The 19,675-nt window shown below is 42.3% G+C and overlaps 18 non-coding genes across 18 annotated transcripts; all 18 read left to right on the forward strand.

Annotated features, from left to right (window-relative positions):
• The first annotated feature begins 518 nt into the window (after positions 1-518).
• Positions 519-637, forward strand: LOC148315458 (5S ribosomal RNA). The gene has a single exon (XR_015841029.1). It is a non-coding gene; the product is annotated as a 5S ribosomal RNA (ribosomal RNA).
• Positions 638-1,630: 993 nt separating this feature from the next.
• Positions 1,631-1,749, forward strand: LOC148315459 (5S ribosomal RNA). Its single transcript, XR_015841062.1, has one exon. It is a non-coding gene; the product is annotated as a 5S ribosomal RNA (ribosomal RNA).
• Positions 1,750-2,741: 992 nt separating this feature from the next.
• Positions 2,742-2,860, forward strand: LOC148315460 (5S ribosomal RNA). Its single transcript, XR_015841030.1, has one exon. It is a non-coding gene; the product is annotated as a 5S ribosomal RNA (ribosomal RNA).
• Positions 2,861-3,853: 993 nt separating this feature from the next.
• Positions 3,854-3,972, forward strand: LOC148315461 (5S ribosomal RNA). Its single transcript, XR_015841031.1, has one exon. It is a non-coding gene; the product is annotated as a 5S ribosomal RNA (ribosomal RNA).
• Positions 3,973-4,964: 992 nt separating this feature from the next.
• LOC148315462 (5S ribosomal RNA) lies at positions 4,965-5,083 on the forward strand. The gene has a single exon (XR_015841032.1). It is a non-coding gene; the product is annotated as a 5S ribosomal RNA (ribosomal RNA).
• Positions 5,084-6,084: 1,001 nt separating this feature from the next.
• Positions 6,085-6,203, forward strand: LOC148315463 (5S ribosomal RNA). Its single transcript, XR_015841146.1, has one exon. It is a non-coding gene; the product is annotated as a 5S ribosomal RNA (ribosomal RNA).
• Positions 6,204-7,196: 993 nt separating this feature from the next.
• LOC148315464 (5S ribosomal RNA) lies at positions 7,197-7,315 on the forward strand. The gene has a single exon (XR_015841104.1). It is a non-coding gene; the product is annotated as a 5S ribosomal RNA (ribosomal RNA).
• Positions 7,316-8,307: 992 nt separating this feature from the next.
• LOC148315465 (5S ribosomal RNA) lies at positions 8,308-8,426 on the forward strand. Its single transcript, XR_015840882.1, has one exon. It is a non-coding gene; the product is annotated as a 5S ribosomal RNA (ribosomal RNA).
• Positions 8,427-9,418: 992 nt separating this feature from the next.
• On the forward strand, positions 9,419-9,537 carry LOC148315466 (5S ribosomal RNA). The gene has a single exon (XR_015841033.1). It is a non-coding gene; the product is annotated as a 5S ribosomal RNA (ribosomal RNA).
• A 993-nt stretch (positions 9,538-10,530) lies between these two features.
• Positions 10,531-10,649, forward strand: LOC148315467 (5S ribosomal RNA). Its single transcript, XR_015841034.1, has one exon. It is a non-coding gene; the product is annotated as a 5S ribosomal RNA (ribosomal RNA).
• Positions 10,650-11,641: 992 nt separating this feature from the next.
• Positions 11,642-11,760, forward strand: LOC148315468 (5S ribosomal RNA). Its single transcript, XR_015841144.1, has one exon. It is a non-coding gene; the product is annotated as a 5S ribosomal RNA (ribosomal RNA).
• Positions 11,761-12,753: 993 nt separating this feature from the next.
• On the forward strand, positions 12,754-12,872 carry LOC148315469 (5S ribosomal RNA). Its single transcript, XR_015841035.1, has one exon. It is a non-coding gene; the product is annotated as a 5S ribosomal RNA (ribosomal RNA).
• A 992-nt stretch (positions 12,873-13,864) lies between these two features.
• LOC148315470 (5S ribosomal RNA) lies at positions 13,865-13,983 on the forward strand. Its single transcript, XR_015841145.1, has one exon. It is a non-coding gene; the product is annotated as a 5S ribosomal RNA (ribosomal RNA).
• Positions 13,984-14,976: 993 nt separating this feature from the next.
• Positions 14,977-15,095, forward strand: LOC148315471 (5S ribosomal RNA). The gene has a single exon (XR_015840893.1). It is a non-coding gene; the product is annotated as a 5S ribosomal RNA (ribosomal RNA).
• Positions 15,096-16,087: 992 nt separating this feature from the next.
• On the forward strand, positions 16,088-16,206 carry LOC148315472 (5S ribosomal RNA). The gene has a single exon (XR_015841036.1). It is a non-coding gene; the product is annotated as a 5S ribosomal RNA (ribosomal RNA).
• Positions 16,207-17,199: 993 nt separating this feature from the next.
• On the forward strand, positions 17,200-17,318 carry LOC148315473 (5S ribosomal RNA). Its single transcript, XR_015841106.1, has one exon. It is a non-coding gene; the product is annotated as a 5S ribosomal RNA (ribosomal RNA).
• Positions 17,319-18,310: 992 nt separating this feature from the next.
• LOC148315474 (5S ribosomal RNA) lies at positions 18,311-18,429 on the forward strand. Its single transcript, XR_015840904.1, has one exon. It is a non-coding gene; the product is annotated as a 5S ribosomal RNA (ribosomal RNA).
• A 992-nt stretch (positions 18,430-19,421) lies between these two features.
• LOC148315475 (5S ribosomal RNA) lies at positions 19,422-19,540 on the forward strand. The gene has a single exon (XR_015841038.1). It is a non-coding gene; the product is annotated as a 5S ribosomal RNA (ribosomal RNA).
• Positions 19,541-19,675: the final 135 nt, after the last annotated feature.

Raw genomic sequence — 19,675 nt, forward strand, 5'->3', positions numbered from 1 at the left:
CACTTTATTCTTCCATTTATTCCAATTTAATTTAAATAATGTCAAATAAATGGTACATGACCATGGGTGGATAGCAGTGAACGCCCCCCCAAGTTATTGGTGTATATATTGGTGGTACGGGGCTGGTATAATATTAGTGCCCCCATGTGGTCCGAATGTGTAGCTACGGAGCCACACACAAGTCTCCTGACACGCATTTGCAAATCAGCACACGCATTTGCGAGTCGTCCGCGGCAGGACTGTAGCAAACGTCACCTGTAAGAAAAGGTCCCGTTTTTACAGGTCGCCCATCTACGGATTTTTGTCCGCATTTAACCATGTGTATGTGCCAACAAATCATTGTACACATTTGCTGATATTTGTCATATATCTGTGACTTCAATCATGCATTGTAGATTGTTGTGACACATTTGTGACTGTGGTTATAGTTTCAGATTCTTGTTACGTATTTTTGGATTGAAGTATTTGCCACAATAAAGACAACATGTATAAAATGCAAAATTTTGAAAGGAATGCTCGCTTACGGCCATACTACCCTGAGAACGCCCGATCTCGTCCGATCTCGGAAGCTAAGCAGGGTCGGGCCTGGTTAGTACTTGGATGGGAGACCGCCTGGGAATACCAGGTGCTGTAAGCTTTTGCACCGCAAAAATAAAAAAAACTTTTGACAAATGTAAGCAAGTATGCGAGCTGCTTTTTTTATAAATTTCCACATATTCGCCTGACAGGCTGAGAGCACAAAATTCCAACATTCAGCGTCCCCTGCCTTTGGGTGTTGCTACAGTCTCGCCGTGGACGACTCGCAAATGCGTGTGGCAATTTGCAAATGCGTGTCTGGAGACTTGAGTGTGGCTCCGGAGCTCCACATTAATACCAAAAGGGGACTCTCGTAGTCTACAGGTGTAGCAGACAGATGACCCGATGCAGTCCGGTTGGGTTGGTGCAGTGAGTGTTTACTAAATAAAAAGTTAATGAATCAATTTTAAAAAATGGTGTTTACTGAATGCAATAAAGGGAAGTATAGTTAATGTGGCAATTAGCAGGTGTGGAGAAGCTTCATTCATTTTTTTTAGCTTCACTGGTTATATCATTGGTTCTTATTTTATTAGTTCCACTTTATTCTTCCATTTATTCCAATTTAATTTAAATAATGTCAAATAAATGGTACATGACCATGGGTGGATAGCAGTGAACGCCCCCCCAAGTTATTGGTGTATATATTGGTGGTACGGGGCTGGTATAATATTAGTGCCCCCATGTGGTCCGAATGTGTAGCTACGGAGCCACACACAAGTCTCCTGACACGCATTTGCAAATCAGCACACGCATTTGCGAGTCGTCCGCGGCAGGACTGTAGCAAACGTCACCTGTAAGAAAAGGTCCCGTTTTTACAGGTCGCCCATCTACGGATTTTTGTCCGCATTTAACCATGTGTATGTGCCAACAAATCATTGTACACATTTGCTGATATTTGTCATATATCTGTGACTTCAATCATGCATTGTAGATTGTTGTGACACATTTGTGACTGTGGTTATAGTTTCAGATTCTTGTTACATATTTTTGGATTGAAGTATTTGCCACAATAAAGACAACATGTATAAAATGCAAAATTTTGAAAGGAATTCTCGCTTACGGCCATACTACCCTGAGAACTCCCGATCTCGTCCGATCTCGGAAGCTAAGCAGGGTCGGGCCTGGTTAGTACTTGGATGGGAGACCGCCTGGGAATACCAGGTGCTGTAAGCTTTTGCACCGCAAAAATAAAAAAAACTTTTGACAAATGTAAGCAAGTATGCGAGCTGCTTTTTTATAAATTTCCACATATTCGCCTGACAGGCTGAGAGCACAAAATGCCAACATTCAGCGTCCCCTGCCTTTGGGTGTTGCTACAGTCTCGCCGTGGACGACTCGCAAATGCGTGTGGCAATTTGCAAATGCGTGTCTGGAGACTTGAGTGTGGCTCCGGAGCTCCACATTAAGACCAAAAGGGGACTCTCGTAGTCTACAGGTGTAGCAGACAGATGACCCGATGCAGTCCGGTTGGGTTGGTGCAGTGAGTGTTTACTAAATAAAAAGTTAATGAATCAATTTTAAAAAATGGTGTTTACTGAATGCAATAAAGGGAAGTATAGTTAATGTGGCAATTAGCAGGTGTGGAGAAGCTTCATTCATTTTTTTTAGCTTCACTGGTTATATCATTGGTTCTTATTTTATTAGTTCCACTTTATTCTTCCATTTATTCCAATTTAATTTAAATAATGTCAAATAAATGGTACATGACCATGGGTGGATAGCAGTGAACGCCCCCACAAGTTATTGGTGTATATATTGGTGGTACGGGGCTGGTATAATATTAGTGCCCCCATGTGGTCCGAATGTGTAGCTACGGAGCCACACACAAGTCTCCTGACACGCATTTGCAAATCAGCACACGCATTTGCGAGTCGTCCGCGGCAGGACTGTAGCAAACGTCACCTGTAAGAAAAGGTCCCGTTTTTACAGGTCGCCCATCTACGGATTTTTGTCCGCATTTAACCATGTGTATGTGCCAACAAATCATTGTACACATTTGCTGATATTTGTCATATATCTGTGACTTCAATCATGCATTGTAGATTGTTGTGACACATTTGTGACTGTGGTTATAGTTTCAGATTCTTGTTACGTATTTTTGGATTGAAGTATTTGCCACAATAAAGACAACATGTATAAAATGCAAAATTTTGAAAGGAATGCTCGCTTACGGCCATACTACCCTGAGAACGCCCGATCTCGTCCGATCTCGGAAGCTAAGCAGGGTCGGGCCTGGTTAGTACTTGGATGGGAGACCGCCTGGGAATACCAGGTGCTGTAAGCTTTTGCACCGCAAAAATAAAAAAAACTTTTGACAAATGTAAGCAAGTATGCGAGCTGCTTTTTTTATAAATTTCCACATATTCGCCTGACAGGCTGAGAGCACAAAATTCCAACATTCAGCGTCCCCTGCCTTTGGGTGTTGCTACAGTCTCGCCGTGGACGACTCGCAAATGCGTGTGGCAATTTGCAAATGCGTGTCTGGAGACTTGAGTGTGACTCCGGAGCTCCACATTAATACCAAAAGGGGACTCTCGTAGTCTACAGGTATAGCAGACAGATGACCCGATGCAGTCCGGTTGGGTTGGTGCAGTGAGTGTTTACTAAATAAAAAGTTAATGAATCAATTTTAAAAAATGGTGTTTACTGAATGCAATAAAGGGAAGTATAGTTAATGTGGCAATTAGCAGGTGTGGAGAAGCTTCATTCATTTTTTTTAGCTTCACTGGTTATATCATTGGTTCTTATTTTATTAGTTCCACTTTATTCTTCCATTTATTCCAATTTAATTTAAATAATGTCAAATAAATGGTACATGACCATGGGTGGATAGCAGTGAACGCCCCCCCAAGTTATTGGTGTATATATTGGTGGTACGGGGCTGGTATAATATTAGTGCCCCCATGTGGTCCGAATGTGTAGCTACGGAGCCACACACAAGTCTCCTGACACGCATTTGCAAATCAGCACACGCATTTGCGAGTCGTCCGCGGCAGGACTGTAGCAAACGTCACCTGTAAGAAAAGGTCCCGTTTTTACAGGTCGCCCATCTACGGATTTTTGTCCGCATTTAACCATGTGTATGTGCCAACAAATCATTGTACACATTTGCTGATATTTGTCATATATCTGTGACTTCAATCATGCATTGTAGATTGTTGTGACACATTTGTGACTGTGGTTATAGTTTCAGATTCTTGTTACATATTTTTGGATTGAAGTATTTGCCACAATAAAGACAACATGTATAAAATGCAAAATTTTGAAAGGAATTCTCGCTTACGGCCATACTACCCTGAGAACGCCCGATCTCGTCCGATCTCGGAAGCTAAGCAGGGTCGGGCCTGGTTAGTACTTGGATGGGAGACCGCCTGGGAATACCAGGTGCTGTAAGCTTTTGCACCGCAAAAATAAAAAAAACTTTTGACAAATGTAAGCAAGTATGCGAGCTGCTTTTTTATAAATTTCCACATATTCGCCTGACAGGCTGAGAGCACAAAATGCCAACATTCAGCGTCCCCTGCCTTTGGGTGTTGCTACAGTCTCGCCGTGGACGACTCGCAAATGCGTGTGGCAATTTGCAAATGCGTGTCTGGAGACTTGAGTGTGGCTCCGGAGCTCCACATTAAGACCAAAAGGGGACTCTCGTAGTCTACAGGTGTAGCAGACAGATGACCCGATGCAGTCCGGTTGGGTTGGTGCAGTGAGTGTTTACTAAATAAAAAGTTAATGAATCAATTTTAAAAAATGGTGTTTACTGAATGCAATAAAGGGAAGTATAGTTAATGTGGCAATTAGCAGGTGTGGAGAAGCTTCATTCATTTTTTTTAGCTTCACTGGTTATATCATTGGTTCTTATTTTATTAGTTCCACTTTATTCTTCCATTTATTCCAATTTAATTTAAATAATGTCAAATAAATGGTACATGACCATGGGTGGATAGCAGTGAACGCCCCCACAAGTTATTGGTGTATATATTGGTGGTACGGGGCTGGTATAATATTAGTGCCCCCATGTGGTCCGAATGTGTAGCTACGGAGCCACACACAAGTCTCCTGACACGCATTTGCAAATCAGCACACGCATTTGCGAGTCGTCCGCGGCAGGACTGTAGCAAACGTCACCTGTAAGAAAAGGTCCCGTTTTTACAGGTCGCCCATCTACGGATTTTTGTCCGCATTTAACCATGTGTATGTGCCAACAAATCATTGTACACATTTGCTGATATTTGTCATATATCTGTGACTTCAATCATGCATTGTAGATTGTTGTGACACATTTGTGACTGTGGTTATAGTTTCAGATTCTTGTTACATATTTTTGGATTGAAGTATTTGCCACAATAAAGACAACATGTATAAAATGCAAAATTTTGAAAGGAATTCTCGCTTACGGCCATACTACCCTGAGAACGCCCGATCTCGTCCGATCTCGGAAGCTAAGCAGGGTCGGGCCTGGTTAGTACTTGGATGGGAGACCGCCTGGGAATACCAGGTGCTGTAAGCTTTTGCACCGCAAAAAATAAATAAATGAAAAAAACTTTGACAAATCTAAGCAAGTATGCGAGCTGCTTTTTTATAAATTTCCACATATTCGCCTGACAGGCTGAGAGCACAAATTGCCAACATTCAGCGTCCCCTGCCTTTGGGTGTTGCTACAGTCTCGCCGTGGACGACTCGCAAATGCGTGTGGCAATTTGCAAATGCGTGTCTGGAGACTTGACTGTGGCTCCGGAGCCACACATTAAGACCAAAAGGGTACCCTCGGAGTCTACAGGTGTAGCAGACATATGACCCGATGCAGTCCGGTTGGGTTGGTGCAGTGAGTGTTTACTAAATAAAAAGTTAATGAATCAATTTTAAAAAATGGCGTTTACTGAATGCAATAAAGGGAAGTATAGTTAATGTGGCAATTAGCAGGTGTGGAGAAGCTTCATTCATTTTTTTTTTGCTTCACTGGTTATATCATTGGTTCTTATTTTATTAGTTCCACTTTATTCTTCCATTTATTCCAATTTAATTTAAATAATGTCAAATAAATGGTACATGACCATGGGTGGATAGCAGTGAACGCCCCCCCAAGTTATTGGTGTATATATTGGTGGTACGGGGCTGGTATAATATTAGTGCCCCCATGTGGTCCGAATGTGTAGCTACGGAGCCACACACAAGTCTCCTGACACGCATTTGCAAATCAGCACACGCATTTGCGAGTCGTCCGCGGCAGGACTGTAGCAAACGTCACCTGTAAGAAAAGGTCCCGTTTTTACAGGTCGCCCATCTACGGATTTTTGTCCGCATTTAACCATGTGTATGTGCCAACAAATCATTGTACACATTTGCTGATATTTGTCATATATCTGTGACTTCAATCATGCATTGTAGATTGTTGTGACACATTTGTGACTGTGGTTATAGTTTCAGATTCTTGTTACGTATTTTTGGATTGAAGTATTTGCCACAATAAAGACAACATGTATAAAATGCAAAATTTTGAAAGGAATGCTCGCTTACGGCCATACTACCCTGAGAACGCCCGTTCTCGTCCGATCTCGGAAGCTAAGCAGGGTCGGGCCTGGTTAGTACTTGGATGGGAGACCGCCTGGGAATACCAGGTGCTGTAAGCTTTTGCACCGCAAAAATAAAAAAAACTTTTGACAAATGTAAGCAAGTATGCGAGCTGCTTTTTTTATAAATTTCCACATATTCGCCTGACAGGCTGAGAGCACAAAATTCCAACATTCAGCGTCCCCTGCCTTTGGGTGTTGCTACAGTCTCGCCGTGGACGACTCGCAAATGCGTGTGGCAATTTGCAAATGCGTGTCTGGAGACTTGAGTGTGGCTCCGGAGCTCCACATTAATACCAAAAGGGGACTCTCGTAGTCTACAGGTGTAGCAGACAGATGACCCGATGCAGTCCGGTTGGGTTGGTGCAGTGAGTGTTTACTAAATAAAAAGTTAATGAATCAATTTAAAAAAATGGTGTTTACTGAATGCAATAAAGGGAAGTATAGTTAATGTGGCAATTAGCAGGTGTGGAGAAGCTTCATTCATTTTTTTTAGCTTCACTGGTTATATCATTGGTTCTTATTTTATTAGTTCCACTTTATTCTTCCATTTATTCCAATTTAATTTAAATAATGTCAAATAAATGGTACATGACCATGGGTGGATAGCAGTGAACGCCCCCCCAAGTTATTGGTGTATATATTGGTGGTACGGGGCTGGTATAATATTAGTGCCCCCATGTGGTCCGAATGTGTAGCTACGGAGCCACACACAAGTCTCCTGACACGCATTTGCAAATCAGCACACGCATTTGCGAGTCGTCCGCGGCAGGACTGTAGCAAACGTCACCTGTAAGAAAAGGTCCCGTTTTTACAGGTCGCCCATCTACGGATTTTTGTCCGCATTTAACCATGTGTATGTGCCAACAAATCATTGTACACATTTGCTGATATTTGTCATATATCTGTGACTTCAATCATGCATTGTAGATTGTTGTGACACATTTGTGACTGTGGTTATAGTTTCAGATTCTTGTTACATATTTTTGGATTGAAGTATTTGCCACAATAAAGACAACATGTATAAAATGCAAAATTTTGAAAGGAATTCTCGCTTACGGCCATACTACCCTGAGAACGCCCGATCTCGTCCGATCTCGGAAGCTAAGCAGGGTCGGGCCTGGTTAGTACTTGGATGGGAGACCGCCTGGGAATACCAGGTGCTGTAAGGTTTTGCACCGCAAAAATAAAAAAAACTTTTGACAAATGTAAGCAAGTATGCGAGCTGCTTTTTTATAAATTTCCACATATTCGCCTGACAGGCTGAGAGCACAAAATGCCAACATTCAGCGTCCCCTGCCTTTGGGTGTTGCTACAGTCTCGCCGTGGACGACTCGCAAATGCGTGTGGCAATTTGCAAATGCATGTCTGGAGACTTGAGTGTGGCTCCGGAGCTCCACATTAAGACCAAAAGGGGACTCTCGTAGTCTACAGGTGTAGCAGACAGATGACCCGATGCAGTCCGGTTGGGTTGGTGCAGTGAGTGTTTACTAAATAAAAAGTTAATGAATCAATTTTAAAAAATGGTGTTTACTGAATGCAATAAAGGGAAGTATAGTTAATGTGGCAATTAGCAGGTGTGGAGAAGCTTCATTCATTTTTTTTAGCTTCACTGGTTATATCATTGGTTCTTATTTTATTAGTTCCACTTTATTCTTCCATTTATTCCAATTTAATTTAAATAATGTCAAATAAATGGTACATGACCATGGGTGGATAGCAGTGAACGCCCCCCCAAGTTATTGGTGTATATATTGGTGGTACGGGGCTGGTATAATATTAGTGCCCCCATGTGGTCCGAATGTGTAGCTACGGAGCCACACACAAGTCTCCTGACACGCATTTGCAAATCAGCACACGCATTTGCGAGTCGTCCGCGGCAGGACTGTAGCAAACGTCACCTGTAAGAAAAGGTCCCGTTTTTACAGGTCGCCCATCTACGGATTTTTGTCCGCATTTAACCATGTGTATGTGCCAACAAATCATTGTACACATTTGCTGATATTTGTCATATATCTGTGACTTCAATCATGCATTGTAGATTGTTGTGACACATTTGTGACTGTGGTTATAGTTTCAGATTCTTGTTACATATTTTTGGATTGAAGTATTTGCCACAATAAAGACAACATGTATAAAATGCAAAATTTTGAAAGGAATTCTCGCTTACGGCCATACTACCCTGAGAACGCCCGATCTCGTCCGATCTCGGAAGCTAAGCAGGGTCGGGCCTGGTTAGTACTTGGATGGGAGACCGCCTGGGAATACCAGGTGCTGTAAGCCTTTGCACCGCAAAAATAAAAAAAACTTTTGACAAATGTAAGCAAGTATGCGAGCTGCTTTTTTATAAATTTCCACATATTCGCCTGACAGGCTGAGAGCACAAAATGCCAACATTCAGCGTCCCCTGCCTTTGGGTGTTGCTACAGTCTCGCCGTGGACGACTCGCAAATGCGTGTGGCAATTTGCAAATGCGTGTCTGGAGACTTGAGTGTGGCTCCGGAGCTCCACATTAATACCAAAAGGGGACTCTCGTAGTCTACAGGTATAGCAGACAGATGACCCGATGCAGTCCGGTTGGGTTGGTGCAGTGAGTGTTTACTAAATAAAAAGTTAATGAATCAATTTTAAAAAATGGTGTTTACTGAATGCAATAAAGGGAAGTATAGTTAATGTGGCAATTAGCAGGTGTGGAGAAGCTTCATTCATTTTTTTTAGCTTCACTGGTTATATCATTGGTTCTTATTTTATTAGTTCCACTTTATTCTTCCATTTATTCCAATTTAATTTAAATAATGTCAAATAAATGGTACATGACCATGGGTGGATAGCAGTGAACGCCCCCCCAAGTTATTGGTGTATATATTGGTGGTACGGGGCTGGTATAATATTAGTGCCCCCATGTGGTCCGAATGTGTAGCTACGGAGCCACACACAAGTCTCCTGACACGCATTTGCAAATCAGCACACGCATTTGCGAGTCGTCCGCGGCAGGACTGTAGCAAACGTCACCTGTAAGAAAAGGTCCCGTTTTTACAGGTCGCCCATCTACGGATTTTTGTCCGCATTTAACCATGTGTATGTGCCAACAAATCATTGTACACATTTGCTGATATTTGTCATATATCTGTGACTTCAATCATGCATTGTAGATTGTTGTGACACATTTGTGACTGTGGTTATAGTTTCAGATTCTTGTTACGTATTTTTGGATTGAAGTATTTGCCACAATAAAGACAACATGTATAAAATGCAAAATTTTGAAAGGAATGCTCGCTTACGGCCATACTACCCTGAGAACGCCCGATCTCGTCCGATCTCGGAAGCTAAGCAGGGTCGGGCCTGGTTAGTACTTGGATGGGAGACCGCCTGGGAATACCAGGTGCTGTAAGCTTTTGCACCGCAAAAATAAAAAAAACTTTTGACAAATGTAAGCAAGTATGCGAGCTGCTTTTTTTATAAATTTCCACATATTCGCCTGACAGGCTGAGAGCACAAAATTCCAACATTCAGCGTCCCCTGCCTTTGGGTGTTGCTACAGTCTCGCCGTGGACGACTCGCAAATGCGTGTGGCAATTTGCAAATGCGTGTCTGGAGACTTGAGTGTGGCTCCGGAGCTCCACATTAATACCAAAAGGGGACTCTCGTAGTCTACAGGTATAGCAGACAGATGACCCGATGCAGTCCGGTTGGGTTGGTGCAGTGAGTGTTTACTAAATAAAAAGTTAATGAATCAATTTAAAAAAATGGTGTTTACTGAATGCAATAAAGGGAAGTATAGTTAATGTGGCAATTAGCAGGTGTGGAGAAGCTTCATTCATTTTTTTTAGCTTCACTGGTTATATCATTGGTTCTTATTTTATTAGTTCCACTTTATTCTTCCATTTATTCCAATTTAATTTAAATAATGTCAAATAAATGGTACATGACCATGGGTGGATAGCAGTGAACGCCCCCCCAAGTTATTGGTGTATATATTGGTGGTACGGGGCTGGTATAATATTAGTGCCCCCATGTGGTCCGAATGTGTAGCTACGGAGCCACACACAAGTCTCCTGACACGCATTTGCAAATCAGCACACGCATTTGCGAGTCGTCCGCGGCAGGACTGTAGCAAACGTCACCTGTAAGAAAAGGTCCCGTTTTTACAGGTCGCCCATCTACGGATTTTTGTCCGCATTTAACCATGTGTATGTGCCAACAAATCATTGTACACATTTGCTGATATTTGTCATATATCTGTGACTTCAATCATGCATTGTAGATTGTTGTGACACATTTGTGACTGTGGTTATAGTTTCAGATTCTTGTTACATATTTTTGGATTGAAGTATTTGCCACAATAAAGACAACATGTATAAAATGCAAAATTTTGAAAGGAATTCTCGCTTACGGCCATACTACCCTGAGAACGCCCGATCTCGTCCGATCTCGGAAGCTAAGCAGGGTCGGGCCTGGTTAGTACTTGGATGGGAGACCGCCTGGGAATACCAGGTGCTGTAAGCTTTTGCACCGCAAAAATAAAAAAAACTTTTGACAAATGTAAGCAAGTATGCGAGCTGCTTTTTTATAAATTTCCACATATTCGCCTGACAGGCTGAGAGCACAAAATGCCAACATTCAGCGTCCCCTGCCTTTGGGTGTTGCTACAGTCTCGCCGTGGACGACTCGCAAATGCGTGTGGCAATTTGCAAATGCGTGTCTGGAGACTTGACTGTGGCTCCGGAGCTCCACATTAATACCAAAAGGGGACTCTCGTAGTCTACAGGTATAGCAGACAGATGACCCGATGCAGTCCGGTTGGGTTGGTGCAGTGAGTGTTTACTAAATAAAAAGTTAATGAATCAATTTTAAAAAATGGTGTTTACTGAATGCAATAAAGGGAAGTATAGTTAATGTGGCAATTAGCAGGTGTGGAGAAGCTTCATTCATTTTTTTTAGCTTCACTGGTTATATCATTGGTTCTTATTTTATTAGTTCCACTTTATTCTTCCATTTATTCCAATTTAATTTAAATAATGTCAAATAAATGGTACATGACCATGGGTGGATAGCAGTGAACGCCCCCCCAAGTTATTGGTGTATATATTGGTGGTACGGGGCTGGTATAATATTAGTGCCCCCATGTGGTCCGAATGTGTAGCTACGGAGCCACACACAAGTCTCCTGACACGCATTTGCAAATCAGCACACGCATTTGCGAGTCGTCCGCGGCAGGACTGTAGCAAACGTCACCTGTAAGAAAAGGTCCCGTTTTTACAGGTCGCCCATCTACGGATTTTTGTCCGCATTTAACCATGTGTATGTGCCAACAAATCATTGTACACATTTGCTGATATTTGTCATATATCTGTGACTTCAATCATGCATTGTAGATTGTTGTGACACATTTGTGACTGTGGTTATAGTTTCAGATTCTTGTTACATATTTTTGGATTGAAGTATTTGCCACAATAAAGACAACATGTATAAAATGCAAAATTTTGAAAGGAATTCTCGCTTACGGCCATACTACCCTGAGAACGCCCGATCTCGTCCGATCTCGGAAACTAAGCAGGGTCGGGCCTGGTTAGTACTTGGATGGGAGACCGCCTGGGAATACCAGGTGCTGTAAGCTTTTGCACCGCAAAAATAAAAAAAACTTTTGACAAATGTAAGCAAGTATGCGAGCTGCTTTTTTTATAAATTTCCACATATTCGCCTGACAGGCTGAGAGCACAAAATTCCAACATTCAGCGTCCCCTGCCTTTGGGTGTTGCTACAGTCTCGCCGTGGACGACTCGCAAATGCGTGTGGCAATTTGCAAATGCGTGTCTGGAGACTTGAGTGTGGCTCCGGAGCTCCACATTAATACCAAAAGGGGACTCTCGTAGTCTACAGGTATAGCAGACAGATGACCCGATGCAGTCCGGTTGGGTTGGTGCAGTGAGTGTTTACTAAATAAAAAGTTAATGAATCAATTTAAAAAAATGGTGTTTACTGAATGCAATAAAGGGAAGTATAGTTAATGTGGCAATTAGCAGGTGTGGAGAAGCTTCATTCATTTTTTTTAGCTTCACTGGTTATATCATTGGTTCTTATTTTATTAGTTCCACTTTATTCTTCCATTTATTCCAATTTAATTTAAATAATGTCAAATAAATGGTACATGACCATGGGTGGATAGCAGTGAACGCCCCCCCAAGTTATTGGTGTATATATTGGTGGTACGGGGCTGGTATAATATTAGTGCCCCCATGTGGTCCGAATGTGTAGCTACGGAGCCACACACAAGTCTCCTGACACGCATTTGCAAATCAGCACACGCATTTGCGAGTCGTCCGCGGCAGGACTGTAGCAAACGTCACCTGTAAGAAAAGGTCCCGTTTTTACAGGTCGCCCATCTACGGATTTTTGTCCGCATTTAACCATGTGTATGTGCCAACAAATCATTGTACACATTTGCTGATATTTGTCATATATCTGTGACTTCAATCATGCATTGTAGATTGTTGTGACACATTTGTGACTGTGGTTATAGTTTCAGATTCTTGTTACATATTTTTGGATTGAAGTATTTGCCACAATAAAGACAACATGTATAAAATGCAAAATTTTGAAAGGAATTCTCGCTTACGGCCATACTACCCTGAGAACGCCCGATCTCGTCCGATCTCGGAAGCTAAGCAGGGTCGGGCCTGGTTAGTACTTGGATGGGAGACCGCCTGGGAATACCAGGTGCTGTAAGCTTTTGCACCGCAAAAATAAAAAAAACTTTTGACAAATGTAAGCAAGTATGCGAGCTGCTTTTTTATAAATTTCCACATATTCGCCTGACAGGCTGAGAGCACAAAATGCCAACATTCAGCGTCCCCTGCCTTTGGGTGTTGCTACAGTCTCGCCGTGGACGACTCGCAAATGCGTGTGGCAATTTGCAAATGCGTGTCTGGAGACTTGACTGTGGCTCCGGAGCTCCACATTAATACCAAAAGGGGACTCTCGTAGTCTACAGGTATAGCAGACAGATGACCCGATGCAGTCCGGTTGGGTTGGTGCAGTGAGTGTTTACTAAATAAAAAGTTAATGAATCAATTTTAAAAAATGGTGTTTACTGAATGCAATAAAGGGAAGTATAGTTAATGTGGCAATTAGCAGGTGTGGAGAAGCTTCATTCATTTTTTTTAGCTTCACTGGTTATATCATTGGTTCTTATTTTATTAGTTCCACTTTATTCTTCCATTTATTCCAATTTAATTTAAATAATGTCAAATAAATGGTACATGACCATGGGTGGATAGCAGTGAACGCCCCCCCAAGTTATTGGTGTATATATTGGTGGTACGGGGCTGGTATAATATTAGTGCCCCCATGTGGTCCGAATGTGTAGCTACGGAGCCACACACAAGTCTCCTGACACGCATTTGCAAATCAGCACACGCATTTGCGAGTCGTCCGCGGCAGGACTGTAGCAAACGTCACCTGTAAGAAAAGGTCCCGTTTTTACAGGTCGCCCATCTACGGATTTTTGTCCGCATTTAACCATGTGTATGTGCCAACAAATCATTGTACACATTTGCTGATATTTGTCATATATCTGTGACTTCAATCATGCATTGTAGATTGTTGTGACACATTTGTGACTGTGGTTATAGTTTCAGATTCTTGTTACATATTTTTGGATTGAAGTATTTGCCACAATAAAGACAACATGTATAAAATGCAAAATTTTGAAAGGAATTCTCGCTTACGGCCATACTACCCTGAGAACGCCCGATCTCGTCCGATCTCGGAAACTAAGCAGGGTCGGGCCTGGTTAGTACTTGGATGGGAGACCGCCTGGGAATACCAGGTGCTGTAAGCTTTTGCACCGCAAAAATAAAAAAAACTTTTGACAAATGTAAGCAAGTATGCGAGCTGCTTTTTTTATAAATTTCCACATATTCGCCTGACAGGCTGAGAGCACAAAATTCCAACATTCAGCGTCCCCTGCCTTTGGGTGTTGCTACAGTCTCGCCGTGGACGACTCGCAAATGCGTGTGGCAATTTGCAAATGCGTGTCTGGAGACTTGAGTGTGGCTCCGGAGCTCCACATTAATACCAAAAGGGGACTCTCGTAGTCTACAGGTGTAGCAGACAGATGACCCGATGCAGTCCGGTTGGGTTGGTGCAGTGAGTGTTTACTAAATAAAAAGTTAATGAATCAATTTAAAAAAATGGTGTTTACTGAATGCAATAAAGGGAAGTATAGTTAATGTGGCAATTAGCAGGTGTGGAGAAGCTTCATTCATTTTTTTTAGCTTCACTGGTTATATCATTGGTTCTTATTTTATTAGTTCCACTTTATTCTTCCATTTATTCCAATTTAATTTAAATAATGTCAAATAAATGGTACATGACCATGGGTGGATAGCAGTGAACGCCCCCCCAAGTTATTGGTGTATATATTGGTGGTACGGGGCTGGTATAATATTAGTGCCCCCATGTGGTCCGAATGTGTAGCTACGGAGCCACACACAAGTCTCCTGACACGCATTTGCAAATCAGCACACGCATTTGCGAGTCGTCCGCGGCAGGACTGTAGCAAACGTCACCTGTAAGAAAAGGTCCCGTTTTTACAGGTCGCCCATCTACGGATTTTTGTCCGCATTTAACCATGTGTATGTGCCAACAAATCATTGTACACATTTGCTGATATTTGTCATATATCTGTGACTTCAATCATGCATTGTAGATTGTTGTGACACATTTGTGACTGTGGTTATAGTTTCAGATTCTTGTTACATATTTTTGGATTGAAGTATTTGCCACAATAAAGACAACATGTATAAAATGCAAAATTTTGAAAGGAATTCTCGCTTACGGCCATACTACCCTGAGAACGCCCGATCTCGTCCGATCTCGGAAGCTAAGCAGGGTCGGGCCTGGTTAGTACTTGGATGGGAGACCGCCTGGGAATACCAGGTGCTGTAAGCCTTTGCACCGCAAAAATAAAAAAAACTTTTGACAAATGTAAGCAAGTATGCGAGCTGCTTTTTTATAAATTTCCACATATTCGCCTGACAGGCTGAGAGCACAAAATGCCAACATTCAGCGTCCCCTGCCTTTGGGTGTTGCTACAGTCTCGCCGTGGACGACTCGCAAATGCGTGTGGCAATTTGCAAATGCGTGTCTGGAGACTTGAGTGTGGCTCCGGAGCTCCACATTAAGACCAAAAGGGGACTCTCGTAGTCTACAGGTGTAGCAGACAGATGACCCGATGCAGTCCGGTTGGGTTGGTGCAGTGAGTGTTTACTAAATAAAAAGTTAATGAATCAATTTTAAAAAATGGTGTTTACTGAATGCAATAAAGGGAAGTATAGTTAATGTGGCAATTAGCAGGTGTGGAGAAGCTTCATTCATTTTTTTTAGCTTCACTGGTTATATCATTGGTTCTTATTTTATTAGTTCCACTTTATTCTTCCATTTATTCCAATTTAATTTAAATAATGTCAAATAAATGGTACATGACCATGGGTGGATAGCAGTGAACGCCCCCCCAAGTTATTGGTGTATATATTGGTGGTACGGGGCTGGTATAATATTAGTGCCCCCATGTGGTCCGAATGTGTAGCTACGGAGCCACACACAAGTCTCCTGACACGCATTTGCAAATCAGCACACGCATTTGCGAGTCGTCCGCGGCAGGACTGTAGCAAACGTCACCTGTAAGAAAAGGTCCCGTTTTTACAGGTCGCCCATCTACGGATTTTTGTCCGCATTTAACCATGTGTATGTGCCAACAAATCATTGTACACATTTGCTGATATTTGTCATATATCTGTGACTTCAATCATGCATTGTAGATTGTTGTGACACATTTGTGACTGTGGTTATAGTTTCAGATTCTTGTTACGTATTTTTGGATTGAAGTATTTGCCACAATAAAGACAACATGTATAAAATGCAAAATTTTGAAAGGAATGCTCGCTTACGGCCATACTACCCTGAGAACGCCCGATCTCGTCCGATCTCGGAAGCTAAGCAGGGTCGGGCCTGGTTAGTACTTGGATGGGAGACCGCCTGGGAATACCAGGTGCTGTAAGCTTTTGCACCGCAAAAATAAAAAAAACTTTTGACAAATGTAAGCAAGTATGCGAGCTGCTTTTTTTATAAATTTCCACATATTCGCCTGACAGGCTGAGAGCACAAAATTCCAACATTCAGCGTCCCCTGCCTTTGGGTGTTGCTACAGTCTCGCCGTGGACGACTCGCAAATGCGTGTGGCAATTTGCAAATGCGTGTCTGGAGACTTGAGTGTGGCTCCGGAGCTCCACATTAATACCAAAAGGGGACTCTCGTAGTCTACAGGTGTAGCAGACAGATGACCCGATGCAGTCCGGTTGGGTTGGTGCAGTGAGTGTTTACTAAATAAAAAGTTAATGAATCAATTTAAAAAAATGGTGTTTACTGAATGCAATAAAGGGAAGTATAGTTAATGTGGCAATTAGCAGGTGTGGAGAAGCTTCATTCATTTTTTTTAGCTTCACTGGTTATATCATTGGTTCTTATTTTATTAGTTCCACTTTATTCTTCCATTTATTCCAATTTAATTTAAATAATGTCAAATAAATGGTACATGACCATGGGTGGATAGCAGTGAACGCCCCCCCAAGTTATTGGTGTATATATTGGTGGTACGGGGCTGGTATAATATTAGTGCCCCCATGTGGTCCGAATGTGTAGCTACGGAGCCACACACAAGTCTCCTGACACGCATTTGCAAATCAGCACACGCATTTGCGAGTCGTCCGCGGCAGGACTGTAGCAAACGTCACCTGTAAGAAAAGGTCCCGTTTTTACAGGTCGCCCATCTACGGATTTTTGTCCGCATTTAACCATGTGTATGTGCCAACAAATCATTGTACACATTTGCTGATATTTGTCATATATCTGTGACTTCAATCATGCATTGTAGATTGTTGTGACACATTTGTGACTGTGGTTATAGTTTCAGATTCTTGTTACATATTTTTGGATTGAAGTATTTGCCACAATAAAGACAACATGTATAAAATGCAAAATTTTGAAAGGAATTCTCGCTTACGGCCATACTACCCTGAGAACGCCCGATCTCGTCCGATCTCGGAAGCTAAGCAGGGTCGGGCCTGGTTAGTACTTGGATGGGAGACCGCCTGGGAATACCAGGTGCTGTAAGGTTTTGCACCGCAAAAATAAAAAAAACTTTTGACAAATGTAAGCAAGTATGCGAGCTGCTTTTTTATAAATTTCCACATATTCGCCTGACAGGCTGAGAGCACAAAATGCCAACATTCAGCGTCCCCTGCCTTTGGGTGTTGCTACAGTCTCGCCGTGGACGACTCGCAAATGCGTGTGGCAATTTGCAAATGCGTGTCTGGAGACTTGAGTGTGGCTCCGGAGCTCCACATTAAGACCAAAAGGGGACTCTCGTAGTCTACAGGTGTAGCAGACAGATGACCCGATGCAGTCCGGTTGGGTTGGTGCAGTGAGTGTTTACTAAATAAAAAGTTAATGAATCAATTTTAAAAAATGGTGTTTACTGAATGCAATAAAGGGAAGTATAGTTAATGTGGCAATTAGCAGGTGTGGAGAAGCTTCATTCATTTTTTTTAGCTTCACTGGTTATATCATTGGTTCTTATTTTATTAGTTCCACTTTATTCTTCCATTTATTCCAATTTAATTTAAATAATGTCAAATAAATGGTACATGACCATGGGTGGATAGCAGTGAACGCCCCCCCAAGTTATTGGTGTATATATTGGTGGTACGGGGCTGGTATAATATTAGTGCCCCCATGTGGTCCGAATGTGTAGCTACGGAGCCACACACAAGTCTCCTGACACGCATTTGCAAATCAGCACACGCATTTGCGAGTCGTCCGCGGCAGGACTGTAGCAAACGTCACCTGTAAGAAAAGGTCCCGTTTTTACAGGTCGCCCATCTACGGATTTTTGTCCGCATTTAACCATGTGTATGTGCCAACAAATCATTGTACACATTTGCTGATATTTGTCATATATCTGTGACTTCAATCATGCATTGTAGATTGTTGTGACACATTTGTGACTGTGGTTATAGTTTCAGATTCTTGTTACGTATTTTTGGATTGAAGTATTTGCCACAATAAAGACAACATGTATAAAATGCAAAATTTTGAAAGGAATTCTCGCTTACGGCCATACTACCCTGAGAACGCCCGATCTCGTCCGATCTCGGAAGCTAAGCAGGGTCGGGCCTGGTTAGTACTTGGATGGGAGACCGCCTGGGAATACCAGGTGCTGTAAGCCTTTGCACCGCAAAAATAAAAAAAACTTTTGACAAATGTAAGCAAGTATGCGAGCTGCTTTTTTATAAATTTCCACATATTCGCCTGACAGGCTGAGAGCACAAAATGCCAACATTCAGCGTCCCCTGCCTTTGGGTGTTGCTACAGTCTCGCCGTGGACGACTCGCAAATGCGTGTGGCAATTTGCAAATGCGTGTCTGGAGACTTGAGTGTGGCTCCGGAGCTCCACATTAAGACCAAAAGGGGACTCTCGTAGTCTACAGGTGTAGCAGACAGATGACCCGATGCAGTCCGGTTGGGTTGGTGCAGTGAGTGTTTACTAAATAAAAAGTTAATGAATCAATTTTAAAAAATGGTGTTTACTGAATGCAATAAAGGGAAGTATAGTTAATGTGGCAATTAGCAGGTGTGGAGAAGCTTCATTCATTTTTTTTAGCTTCACTGGTTATATCATTGGTTCTTATTTTATTAGTTCCACTTTATTCTTCCATTTATTCCAATTTAATTTAAATAATGTCAAATAAATGGTACATGACCATGGGTGGATAGCAGTGAACGCCCCCCCAAGTTATTGGTGTATATATTGGTGGTACGGGGCTGGTATAATATTAGTGCCCCCATGTGGTCCGAATGTGTAGCTACGGAGCCACACACAAGTCTCCTGACACGCATTTGCAAATCAGCACACGCATTTGCGAGTCGTCCGCGGCAGGACTGTAGCAAACGTCACCTGTAAGAAAAGGTCCCGTTTTTACAGGTCGCCCATCTACGGATTTTTGTCCGCATTTAACCATGTGTATGTGCCAACAAATCATTGTACACATTTGCTGATATTTGTCATATATCTGTGACTTCAATCATGCATTGTAGATTGTTGTGACACATTTGTGACTGTGGTTATAGTTTCAGATTCTTGTTACGTATTTTTGGATTGAAGTATTTGCCACAATAAAGACAACATGTATAAAATGCAAAATTTTGAAAGGAATGCTCGCTTACGGCCATACTACCCTGAGAACGCCCGATCTCGTCCGATCTCGGAAGCTAAGCAGGGTCGGGCCTGGTTAGTACTTGGATGGGAGACCGCCTGGGAATACCAGGTGCTGTAAGCTTTTGCACCGCAAAAATAAAAAAAACTTTTGACAAATGTAAGCAAGTATGCGAGCTGCTTTTTTTATAAATTTCCACATATTCGCCTGACAGGCTGAGAGCACAAAATTCCAACATTCAGCGTCCCCTGCCTTTGG

The sequence above is a fragment of the Idiotropiscis lumnitzeri genome, unplaced genomic scaffold, assembly GCF_059441095.1.
Source record: "Idiotropiscis lumnitzeri isolate Australia: NSW breed Sydney's pygmy pipehorse unplaced genomic scaffold, RoL_Ilum_1.0 HiC_scaffold_114, whole genome shotgun sequence".
NCBI classification, from domain to species: domain Eukaryota; kingdom Metazoa; phylum Chordata; class Actinopteri; order Syngnathiformes; family Syngnathidae; genus Idiotropiscis; species Idiotropiscis lumnitzeri.